Genomic DNA, 12,413 nt, shown 5'->3' with positions numbered 1-12,413 from the left:
ACCTATATGACAAGAACTTTAAGTCCCTGAAAAAAGAAATTGAAGAAGATGTCAGAAAATGGAAAGATCTCCCATGCTCATGGATAGGCAGGACTAACATGGCAATTTTACCAAAGGCAATCTACAGATTCAATGCAATCCCCATCAAAATACCAACACAATTCTTCACAGACCTGGAAAAAGTAATACTCAATTTCATATGGAAAAACAAAAAACCCAGGATCACCAGAAGAATCCTGTACAATAAAGCAACCTCTGGAGGCATCATGATCCCTGACCTCAAGCTCTACTATAGAACTACAGTAATAAAAACAGCTTGGTACTGGCATAAAAACCGACACGTGGACCAATGGAATCAAACTGAAGATCCTAACATTAATCTGCACACCTATGAACTTCTTTTTCATGGTTGTGAGCCAAGCCTTTAACAGCTAGGCCATCTTTCCAGCCATACTTCTTTTATAAAGAAAAATATATTTATATTATTTTTCTTTATACATATATTATATATAAAATACATTTTATATTATATATTATAATATATATATATATGCTGTTTTGCCTGCTTGTATGTATGTACACCACTTGCATACAGTACTTATGGAGACCAAAAGAGGGAGTCAGAAACCCTGAAACTGGAATTAACGACAATTTAAACTGCCATATGGGTGCTGAGAAAGAAACCCAGATTATCTGCAGGAGCAGCAGGTTCTCCTAACTTCTCAGTCTTCTCTCCAGCTCCTTTACTTTTTACTATTAACTTAAAATAGACTTCTTCCATGATTTCAAGTTCTCTGGGTTTAATAGTGAATTGTGTCACATTTTCAGAATTAACTGGAAAACATAATTCAATAAGAACTAAACATCTAATAAAAAGAACAATTTAACCAACATTTTTTCTTATATTTATAACATTGTAACAATGTGTTACTTAGCTCATTAGGTAGTCAAATTCTATCTCATGAGACAAGTCCAACTTTATAATAATTTTTGTATGGTTTAAAAACTAAGAAATATATTTATATTTGAAGTAGTTAAAATATTTTGTAACATGAAAAAATTCAAATGTCAGGATCTGCAGATGCACTTTGCTGAGACAGACATTCACTATGACAGTCTTTGACTAATGTCTCCCTCCAATAGTGTTCCGTGGTTGTAACAGAAACAGTAAAGTGTACACAGCATATTTACTATCTATTCTCTGTAGGAGGAGGTGGCCCACCCTTCCTCATACAGTGATCATTCTGTGAAGCAAAATGTCTAGAGAAAATGGTGTTTGCACAGCGATCTGAGGCCAGGAGACTTAAACTAAATAGAAAACCTTTGTGTTTCACTTTTAATTAAAAGCTAATAAACATTTCCTCAATCATTATCACACCGATAAAACAGCAGCTTTGAAAATGAGACAGACATTTTGGTACATAAGAGAAATGGAGTCAATTCTGCCCAAAGATATTATGTCGCCGTTCAACTGAGGATTGTCATGATTCCAACAATGGAAGTCCAGTTTAGAACACAGGGTTATTAGGATTTGGTGGCACACACCTTCAGTCTCAGCATTTAGTAGACAGAGACAGTTTTGGACCCCAGTCCCCATAAATATATCTATATTACAGCTGTGGCATCTGAGAGACACTGTGGAAGAGGGGACAGAAAGATCGTGAGAGCTGAAAGAGTCTGCTGTGGATTTGCTTTCCTCAGAACATCAGAAGCTATACTACTCATAAAGTGTCACTAACATGCATGTCTAAACATGATCTGAATAGGGATGACAACCACAGACATTATAAAGTACACCAGAGAGCCCGTGAGACCTCAGTGCTACATCAAGAACTGTAGGCAACCAAGGAGCACTCAGAGCGGGAGAAATCGTCTTCCCCAAGGAAGAGCACGCCAACTGGTCATCCAACACCAAAAGGTCAGTCCTGAACAAATAAATACAAGTAGCACTATACAGATGGGGCAGGTTGTATTTGTGTAGTTATGACTATGTATGTAAATACATACATGCATACATACATACATATCTATGTAACAGTAATTAGTGAAAATGCCATGACTTTGAAAGAAAATAAGGACAGCAACATGGGTGGTTGGAAGGGAAAAAAAGGAATGGGGAAACAATGCAATTATGTTATAATTTCAAAATGTAGAAGAAATAATTTAAACATTTTAAAAATAAGAAAATTGAGGAACAAATTTTTACTGTTATATCAGTGCTCATATACACTGAAGCCACTCTAGTCCAAGGACTCCTAAATTCCAATTTGGCATGTTAATTTACATCAGGCTAGTTTGTGAATATAAAAGTTTCCAAAGAACACGGAAAATTAAAATGAGAAAATATTAACCAGCTTTTCCTTTGTTGCAAACATGTGATAGCCACCTGTCTTGTTCTGATATCCTCAGGAACACTGAGATTTTAACTGTAAAAAGAATTATTTCTGTGAAATAATTTTTGATCTGCATGTTTTCCATAGAATATTAAGTAATTTTCTTTCCTAACTGACTGTAGTAAAATTCTGTTAATAAACACAATAAGCAAAGCTTATTTTATTGCTCAGCTAGAAGTACTGAAAATTTATGTTTGTAGTGTATTTGTTCAGTTAACTCTGTCCCCCATCTCCAAGTGAAGACCTCGTTGCTCCCTAGTAAATACACATTTATTGCATATGTTAGCCTTGCCCTGGGACAGTTTTTCTAAATGTTCTCTTTGGCATTTTCCACTTTCCTCAGGGTGTGTCAGTATCAGTGACTCTGTGCATAAAATGCTGCTGTCCTTTCTTTTAAAGCCATTTCCTTCATGCAAAGGAAAAACAATAGTATTTACAACATTTTCTCAAGGACACAAAAACTACATCCTATGTGAGATAAAGGAAAAATGTTCTTTCTCCAGCTCAGCTGCATTTTGTCCCTATGACCCAAATTTCTTTACATGTCTTTCTAGCCTGAAAAAAACTCTCACATACATAGTACCTTCCAGTTTGAAAGAAATAATAACCAGATCTCTACACTTGCATTCCTGACTCCAACGTGGACAGAAAAGAGAGTACTCTGTAATCTCCTATAAATTTTGTAAAGAAGGAAATTCAAATGCTTATTACTACAGAATAAGTGTATTTAATGCATGCAGCAGTGGAAATATGGGGCCAAATGATGATGAAGGAAAAGCATGCAGGGCCATTGTTAAAAAGTAGAGCCTATAGTGTTATCAAAGCACCATGTGTAACTTGATATAGAGTTTGAATGGCTTTCCAACTCAGTAACTATCCAAGCAGTAACATCCTGGACTGAATTTGAACTAATCATCTACGTATAAAGATTGTGCCTGTCACTAATTGTAGTCTTTAGACACGGAGTCTACTAAGCATAAATAGGGTCGATTTCAGTGATCTTTAGAACAAGAAACAATTAGGTAAAGTAATAGATTTACCTCTTTAAATTGATACAATCAATTGATTTATTGATTTCCCAATCCATTAAAGCTCATTATAGGTGTGAGACTTTGCATTGTATGTGTGTGAATACACAAGCATATGTATGCATTCACATATATAATTTCATACTTTTACAAATAAATCCTTAAAATTAAAACATTTTGGAAAGAATATAAGCTTACTTTTTATTATTTAGGGTTTCTTTATTTCAATAACAGATTTGATAGATTGGTATAGTTGGAAATATAATGTGATGTTAATGGGGAGTCATTCATAAAAATAGTAGATTTTTATAAGAGAACATGAATAAAATTTTTTGACAATCACAGATACTACAATTAGTAGGCATGGTTTAATCATCCAGTATAAGGAACAAGAAAGATCACTTGTTTTTTAATAACTGCTGGACAGAGCAAGTCAATTGATGACTTGAGGTTGTTGTAACAGATTCTTAGTTTAAAGCAGAACTCAAGATAGAAGGATTTCTTAAAGTATTTTTCACTTATGACATCAAACCACATTTCAAATGACATTTAGAATTTTAAATCATAAAATGCATATGCATCAATGTAGACTTTACCAAAACCACATTTTCTGTGTCCAGTAATAAATAAAATTATATTAGAATTCCAAACACTTTCCTTAAAGCATGTGCTCAAATGCATCTTAAATTCAAAACATTTTAGTTTTGCCAATTTTCATTCAAAGTAAAAGTAACTCATTTTAAAAAGACAATTTACATAAGAATATACAAATGCTTTCGAGAACAGCATCAAGAGCAATATCATTAAATTGAGGAATGTGTGACTATGTGACAGTACAGAGAGAAGGTTAACAGCAGGCTAGAGAAAGTCAACATTCCTCAGCATGAAACAACTTACCATTAAAGTGTTTTAAGATGCTTTAAATAGCATAAGGAAAATTCATCTTTGTGAAGGAGTACAGAGTGAAGGAGGGTACGCTTTATGCAATGTTTGTGCCTGAAAACCTTGCTAATGTCTTCTAATGTGAGAAAATATTGAGCAAGGAGAGAATATTTATCAATTAAGATGATTGAAGGGGAAATGAAATAGTTTCATATGTACTTCTTTCAGTAATACTTATCAACCCAGTTCACTGTCACAAGAGAGCAGTAAAGGAGGAGCAGCAGCTGCTTATTTGTTCTTCTCTGAATTGCATGTGTTTTATTACCATGAATATATATTTTAATAATTAATAAAAGGCACACTTTGTGAGTGTGCTAATAAATCAAAGTTTACAATGGGTGAGGTCAGAAAGAGAGGAAGTAAACATCTGCAATCGGGATGTGTAGAACACACTCACCTATCCCAGGATGATTATTAATTTGATCCAACACAGTTATAGAATAGTCAGCTAGGGCTGCCATCACAAAACCACAGAGTGGCTTAAACAGCAGATTCATTTGTCACACTTTTTCATTCTCCGAAGTCCATGGTTACTGGCCATAGGTTTACTATAAACTCAATTACAGGTTTGCTAGGTTTGTATGTGGGGAGAGAGAAAGGAAAGATACTATCATGGCTCTCTTTCTCTGATTTCCAGATCATGAATTTTCTTATGATCCTGTTAAATTTGGGATTCCACTCTTATTATCTAAATAAAACTACATTACTTGCCCCAAAGCTCTATATACAAATATGGTTTCATTGGACATAGGGCTCAAAGATAAAGTTTGTAAGGACATACTTTGGTTCACAGCAAACATGGCATTATATTAGCATACACCTTAGGCACACAATATGTTTATCTTTCTCCTAAAGAATGCTTCAAACATTCTCATGGGTTGGAGATTTTTCATGTTGGGGAGGTCTTTAATTTTGTGGCTAGGGTCTCAGTTTGTTGGGGGGTAGAGTCATCAAGGCACTTGTTGAAGTGGATATAAAAGATTTCCTCAGGTAGTATCTAGTCATTAACTAGATTTCCTAACCAGAAAGCCAGACTTTGCCTACAGAATAGAAAACATTCAGGACTTCAAATACTTAATACAAAAAAAATCATGAAAATACAAAACAAAAACAATGTGTACAAATATGTAGGAAACACTAAAGAGTAAAAGCAATGAGATGGAGCCACTCTGAACGTACAGGTATAGTGTTTAATCAAGAGCCTCTATAATAAAAATTGTATAATTATGTGAAACATCCTTGGAATTTTATCAGTACCCAATGGGGGAAATCTTGTAGTTCCCCACCCCTAGATAGAGAATTACAGGTGACTAAGGAACGCTAAGAGCTGGGAAATTAGTCTTCCGTAAAGATGAGCACGTTAATTGAGTATCCAATCCTAAATGGTCAGCCCTGAAATCACATACATACAAGGAACATGAAAAAGACTCAGCAAGGTGTATTTATATATTTATGCTTGATATATATATAAAATGACATGGCTTTCAGAGGGATTTGGGGGCATTGGGAGTCGCTGGAGGGAGGAAACAGATGGGAGGACATGATAAAATTGTATTTTATTTTTTAAAAATTAAGAAAAAGAAATTCAGACCCCAAAAGGTAGTAACAAAAGGGAAGAAAGCCAATTCTTTCAGTTGCTCCACTTTTTATGAGCATGATCTGCAGGCACCAGTGTCTGTATGCACTGCCTGTCCTTGTACCCATGGAAGCTATGCATAGACATCAGTTGTCCTGCTCTGTTAGTGTCTGCCATATTTCCCTTGTGCCGGCATCTCTCCCTGAACCTGGTGTTAGAGGGGTGCATGGCAGCACCCAGCAACTCTCCTGCCTCCTCCCCAACAATGCAGTGATACCGCATGAGCACTTCCACAGGAGACTTGGGTTGTAAGTGGGTGTTCAGATCTGAACTCGGATTGTTCGGCTTCCCAGAGAGTCTTCTTCCACCAAGCCAGCTCCCTAGCCCCAGTTATTGAAATTTTTAACTGCACGTTTTCTTATCTGACTTGACTTCTCAGTTTTCCATTTCTGACCTGAGGTCACTGCTGACTCACTCATTAATACTTTTCTTTACCTATATTGTACTTACAATAGTCTATTGTATTATACTATTATATATTATACATTATTATGTCAAATTATCCATGCAATACAATATGTAAACCATATTAGGAGTAGGTTCTATTTTATCATTGACAGGGTATATTTCCTGTTCATTTGGATGTATAATAAATTTTATTATATGTTGAATTTGTTGGATGCTGCACTGGCTGACTCATCTGAAGAGTATTACTTTATTGTCTATTGCTTGCTCTTCTGTGTAATGTCTTGAACAGATATCTAAATTAGCATTCGATCTAGAAAACACTCATACTTTTGTCAAGTTCAATTGATAGAATTCTACTTCTAAATTCTGTCCTTGTCTGGATTTATTGGATCTTGAAGACTTATTTTATTTATTTATTGAGCGGTGTTCAAGGGGTGGGCAAGACAGTCTGCACAGATTTGGCCCTTCTTCCTAAGAGTACATTCTTAGGAGCTCTTTTAGCTTCTCTTTTCTGTCTAGAGTTGGAACTCCAAAGATTCTCCTTCTCCATGCTACTTTTATTACAAGTGGGCATCATGTAACATAGGTTCCATTTTCAGCACAAGAGGACAGGGCTAGACTCTGATCTCTACTGACATTTAGTTCTTGATGTGATCTGAAACAACTATGGGATGGAGTTTGTCTCACGAGTCTCTTCAGAAATTGCACTCTGCACTGCCTGCTGCCCAGTGTCTGAAGACAGTGGCCTCATGCATTTCTACCCAATTTTATGATTGCTCATCACACCGGAGGTAGTTTAGTTCTAGTAACTTTGATATCATTATAAGTTCAGGTTCATTGCATGGTTCTTTTTTTTTAAGATTTATTTATTTATTATGTATACATAATATTCTGCCTGCATGTGTCCCTGCAGGCCAGAAGAGGGTACCAGATCTCATTACAAGTGGTTGTGAGCCACCATGTGGTTGCTGGGAATTGAACTCAGGACCTCTGGAAGAGCAGTTGGTGCTCTTAACCACTGAGCCATCTCTCCAGCCCCCATTGCATGGTTCTTAATTGTTTTATTTGTTGATATTTCATGGATCTTATTTCACAAATTAAATATTACTTATATGCATTGTACTGTAAGATATTTGTATTTTAGGATTTAAATTGAGAATATTTATGTTTGTTTCTCTTTATATGGTATTGTTTCAAATATGTTAGTATTTTGCCTGTCATGTTCTATCATAATCACAGGTAAAATTAATGTCTACATTAATTTTAGTGGTGCTTTTATTTTGTGGCAGATAAATGGTATCTTCAAGAATTAACTAAAAATATTTCTTTTTACATTTTGAAACCATTTATATAATTTAATGATTGTGATTCTTTTCTTTCTTTTTTGACACAGATCATTAGTATAAGCAGGGCCTTATACTAATGATCCTCCGACTTCTGCTGAATGAATACTGAGACTGCATAGGCCACAATGCCTAGCAATTTTCTGTGAATTTTGGATAGATTGTTGCATATTATTCTATACCTGCTTTCAGTCCCAGAGTATCTATTTCAAAAATCTTTCCTAGTATAAATAGTATTTTATTCTCAGTCTGTTGTGTACTCTTGTGTGTGTAACTCTGTATGTGTCTATGTATGAGCTTCCATGTCTCTGAGTAGTGGCTCTCTGTGTCCTCGAGACACGTGTGTGATAGTGTATATCTCTGTCTCTCTATATATATTTCTGTATGTACGTGTGTGTGTGTGTGTGTGTGTGTGTGTGTGTGTGTGTGTGTGTGTGTGTGTGTTTATGTGTTATGCCACTGGACTAATGGATTTGACTTTTTTTCAGATCAACATAGTATTCATTCCAAAATGGTCATACAAATGTACTAGTCTACCAAATGTCCTCTCTATGCTCCCTTAAGTTTGTTTCTCCAAACACATTTTACATTATTTTTCCCTTCCCTTTCCTCCCTCTAAACTGTCCCATATATACTTCCTTGTTCTCTTTCAAAATCATGCCTCCTTTTAAATTAATTGCTGGCACATGATTATATGTATAAATACAAACACATATTCCTAAATATATCTGCTTGGTTTGCATAAATTTAGTTATATGTATGATTTCACAGTTGATCATTTGGTATCATATAACAAATTTGTGTTCTCTTCCTTGGGGAAAACAATTTCTCACACTCTCAGCATTCCTTAGTTGTTTGTAGTTCTTCATGTAGGATTGAGACCTCATGGATTTTCTGTCATCTCCTTTACCATATCTGTTGTTGTCCTTGTTTGGACCATGTTTAGGCAGTCACATGGCCTCCTGTAGAGCCTTTCACTGGCCTATGAATGTCTTTCGGTTCGTCTCATTGGGTTTCACTTTGTCTCTGTGTTGCATTGTAACTTGTACTTTGAGCAGGCCCATTTCCAATTTGCCTGCAAAGGTCTAGGCAGATGCACTGGAAGAACACAAGTCCAGGAACTGGGACATATCCCAGGACCCTTCTGTACAAGATTGAATGTTGGATACCGCTTGTTTCTCTGAATAGATGAGGTGGAGTTGTGCCCTGCTGATCAGCAACAAGCTGTCATTTCAGTTTCAGTTTTTCCTCTGGAAGGAACCAGGAGGAATCAGTTTTTCTTTTGATGGCCAGAAGGAATATGCATTGTTTTGTTTGCTTTTGGACTGTTTGTCTGAAACTCAAGACTGACATTATGGGGCGAAAGCCAAGTACTCTGACTCTCTTGACTCTGTTCTTGACCATTTTCAGGAGTTTAAGACTAGAGCACAAAAAGATGGGTTTGAAACTAAAAAAGAAAATTGAACCACATTCTGTCAGCTAGAATGGTCTTCCTTTGATATAGGCTGGCCAGGAGAAGGAAGTTTTGACCCCTACCTATGGGCTTGCAGCAAAGATGTCATCTTTGGGACTCCTGGCCCTCTGGACCAGATTCCTTACATTGTCACCTGCCAGTATCTAGTCCTGCACCCCTCTTCATGGCTTAAACTCTTTATTTCCACAGGGCCACCAAGAAAGACTATCTTGGCCCTCAAAGAGGGAACTAAAAAGCCACACCCCAAAATATTGGCACCAGTCCTCCAAAATTGAACTGGGGAGAAAGTTCTGTTTTCTCACCCTCCTTATCAGCTCCCTCATCCAGAGACCCAAAGGGCCACGAGGGCAGAGGGAGGGAAAGGCCCCTTCTCACCCTCACTTCCTGAGAAAAGGCACAATGGGAAAAATCCCTGCATCACCCAACTTAGTCACCCTGCCCTTGAGAATGGTAGGGCAGAGCTTGGACAGAGGTGATATCTATCAGTATTGGCCCTTTTCAACTAATGACCTCTACAACTAAAAAAAAAAAAAAAAACGAATCCCAGCTTTTCTGAGAACCCTAGGGCCCTCATTAATCTTTTAGACTGTCATTTTCACTTACCAGCCTACCTGGGATGCCTGTCAACAACTCCTTCAGACTTTATTTACTATAGACAAAAAAGAAAGAATCCTTCTTGAGGTTCAAAATCTGGTTCCTGGAAATCTGACTATCAACCCTGCTCTGATTGACCAGGGATTCCCATTGTCATGTCCCAACTGGGACTACCACACTGGGGAAGGTAAGGAGAGACTCAAAGTCTACTGCCGGATTCTAATGGGAGGTATCTGTGCAACTGCCAAATGGCCCACTAATTTGGTCAAAGTTACTAATGTACAATGGGAAAAGAATTACTCAGCATCAGCTTTCTTAGAGAGGCTGATGGAGGACTTTAGGGCATATACTATGAAGGATCCAGAGACGCTTGCCAATAGATTGATGATGACCATAACATTTGTTAATCTGGCTGCACCTGACAAAAGATGCAAACTTCAGAAAATAGATGAACTGACAGATAAAAGCCTTCAGGATTTATTGAAAATGGGATAAAATCTTTATAATGACAGAGAAACCCCAGAAGAATCACAAAGGAGGATCATCATGTCCAAGAATGCCAAACAGACCAGAAATATGGCAAAGATCCTCCTAGCAGTCACCTTGAGGTCACCAGAGGAAAAGGGAAGACAACTCAGACACCTCACTTGTGATCCTGACCCAGATAAGGAATGTCCCTTCCTCCAAAAGAATCAATGTACCTAGTGCAAGGAAATAAGATACTGGGGCAAGAACTGGCCCCAAAAGCCCAGAATGAAGGGTTGCCAGGATCATGACCCTCATCACATACTAATTATAGAAGGGACAGAACCAGGAAACAATAATGATTAGGAGAGACAGGGCTGAGCTCCCCTCCCCAAACCCAAGATAACTCTCAAGATGGAGGGGAAACTTACTGACTTTTTGATAGACACTTGAGCTCAACATTTGCCCTGACCAACCTCAGGAAAAATTGTCCCAGAAAAAATCTTGGGTACAGGGAGCTACTGGAATGAACCAATACTTTTGGACTAACCAACTAATGATGGATTTTGGAACAGGCTGGATATCACATTAATTTTTAGTCATTCCAAATTGCCTCTAATGCCTGCTGGGGAGGGACCTCCTCTCCAAGGTTCATGCTCAGATAACATTTGAAAAAGACAAGGTCACCCTCACTGACCAGACTGGACAGCCTATGCAGGTCCTCACCTTACAAATAGAAGATAAATATAGACTACATCTAACCCCCCAATCCTGGAACCAGACATAAATTCATGGCTAAGACAATACCCAGAAGACTTTGCTGAGAAAGAAGGCATGGGTTTGGGAAAATACAGGGCACTCATATTGATGGATCTTAAACCTAATGCCTTACCTGCCCAAATAAAACAGTACCCTATGTCCAGGAAAGCCAAGGAAGGGATTATACTCCATATTAAGCAATTGCTGGACTTGGGGATTCTGATCCCCTGTCAATCTATCTGAAATAACCCACTGCTTTCAGTCAAAAAACCTAATTCCAAAGATTACTACCTGGTACAGGACTTGAGGTAGGTCAACAGGCAGGTTATGGATGTACACCCCATTTTTCCTAACTTCTACACTCTCCTAAATTTATTGCCACCAACCTGGGCTTGGTATACTATATTGAACTTAAAAGATACATCTTCAGCCTTCTGCTGGCCTCTAAAAGTAAACCACTCATTGTCTTTGAATGGTATGATCTCGAAAAAGGGATCACCAGACAACTGATCTGGACCAGACTTCCATAATGGTTTAAGAATTCACCCAACATCTTTGATGAGGCACTACATGAGGACCTCAGAGACTTCTGCTAGAGAAACCTATGGAGTACCCAGGGATCCAGGGGTTTAGCTACATCCAGTGTGGATATTTGAGGGGAAAAAAATCTATGTACACTATGTTCTTATGTCTGTTAATTTTATTCCTCTAAGACAAAATTCTATCAATACAGCTATAGCTCCATCAGGCATTCAGGGCAGGAATAACACTACATACACCAAGCTCTTTATCCATCTCCTTTATTTCTCTGTGATGAAGTCCTGTTTCTATAGCTTCAGTTCCATCTAGCTCTCTAGCTCATAGTCATGTTAATGACTAAACTCCTATGCTATCAGCCTCATCTTCATCCTCTGTTTCCTCATTCTCCATGTCCACTCCTCTCTACTCAGAAAACTCTACACAAGTGTAGCTTGAGTTTTCCTGCCTGGCCCACAGTCAGGACAAATCTCTGTCACCTGCCAGTCCCACAGCCTCTCAGACCCAACCAAGTAAACACAGAGACTTATATTGGTTTCAAACTGTATGGCCGTGGCAGGCTTCTTGCTAACTGTTCTTACAGCTTAAATTAATCCATTTCTATTAATCTATATCTTGCCACGTGGCTTGTGGCTTACCGGTACTTTACATCTTCCTTGTCCTGATGGCGGCTGGCAGTGTCTCCCCTCCCAACTTCCTGTTCTCTCAATTTTCCTCTCTGTTAGTCCCGCCTATACTTCCTGCCTGGCCACTGCCAATCAGTGATTTATTCATTGACCAATCAGCAACACATTTGACATACAGAACATCCCACAGCACTTCCCCTTTTCTTTT

Source organism: Peromyscus californicus, unplaced genomic scaffold (assembly GCF_007827085.1).
Source record: "Peromyscus californicus insignis strain IS unplaced genomic scaffold, ASM782708v3 Scaffold_18__1_contigs__length_77618521, whole genome shotgun sequence".
Lineage (NCBI taxonomy): Eukaryota > Metazoa > Chordata > Mammalia > Rodentia > Cricetidae > Peromyscus > Peromyscus californicus.
This window is presented reverse-complemented; position numbering follows the sequence as displayed.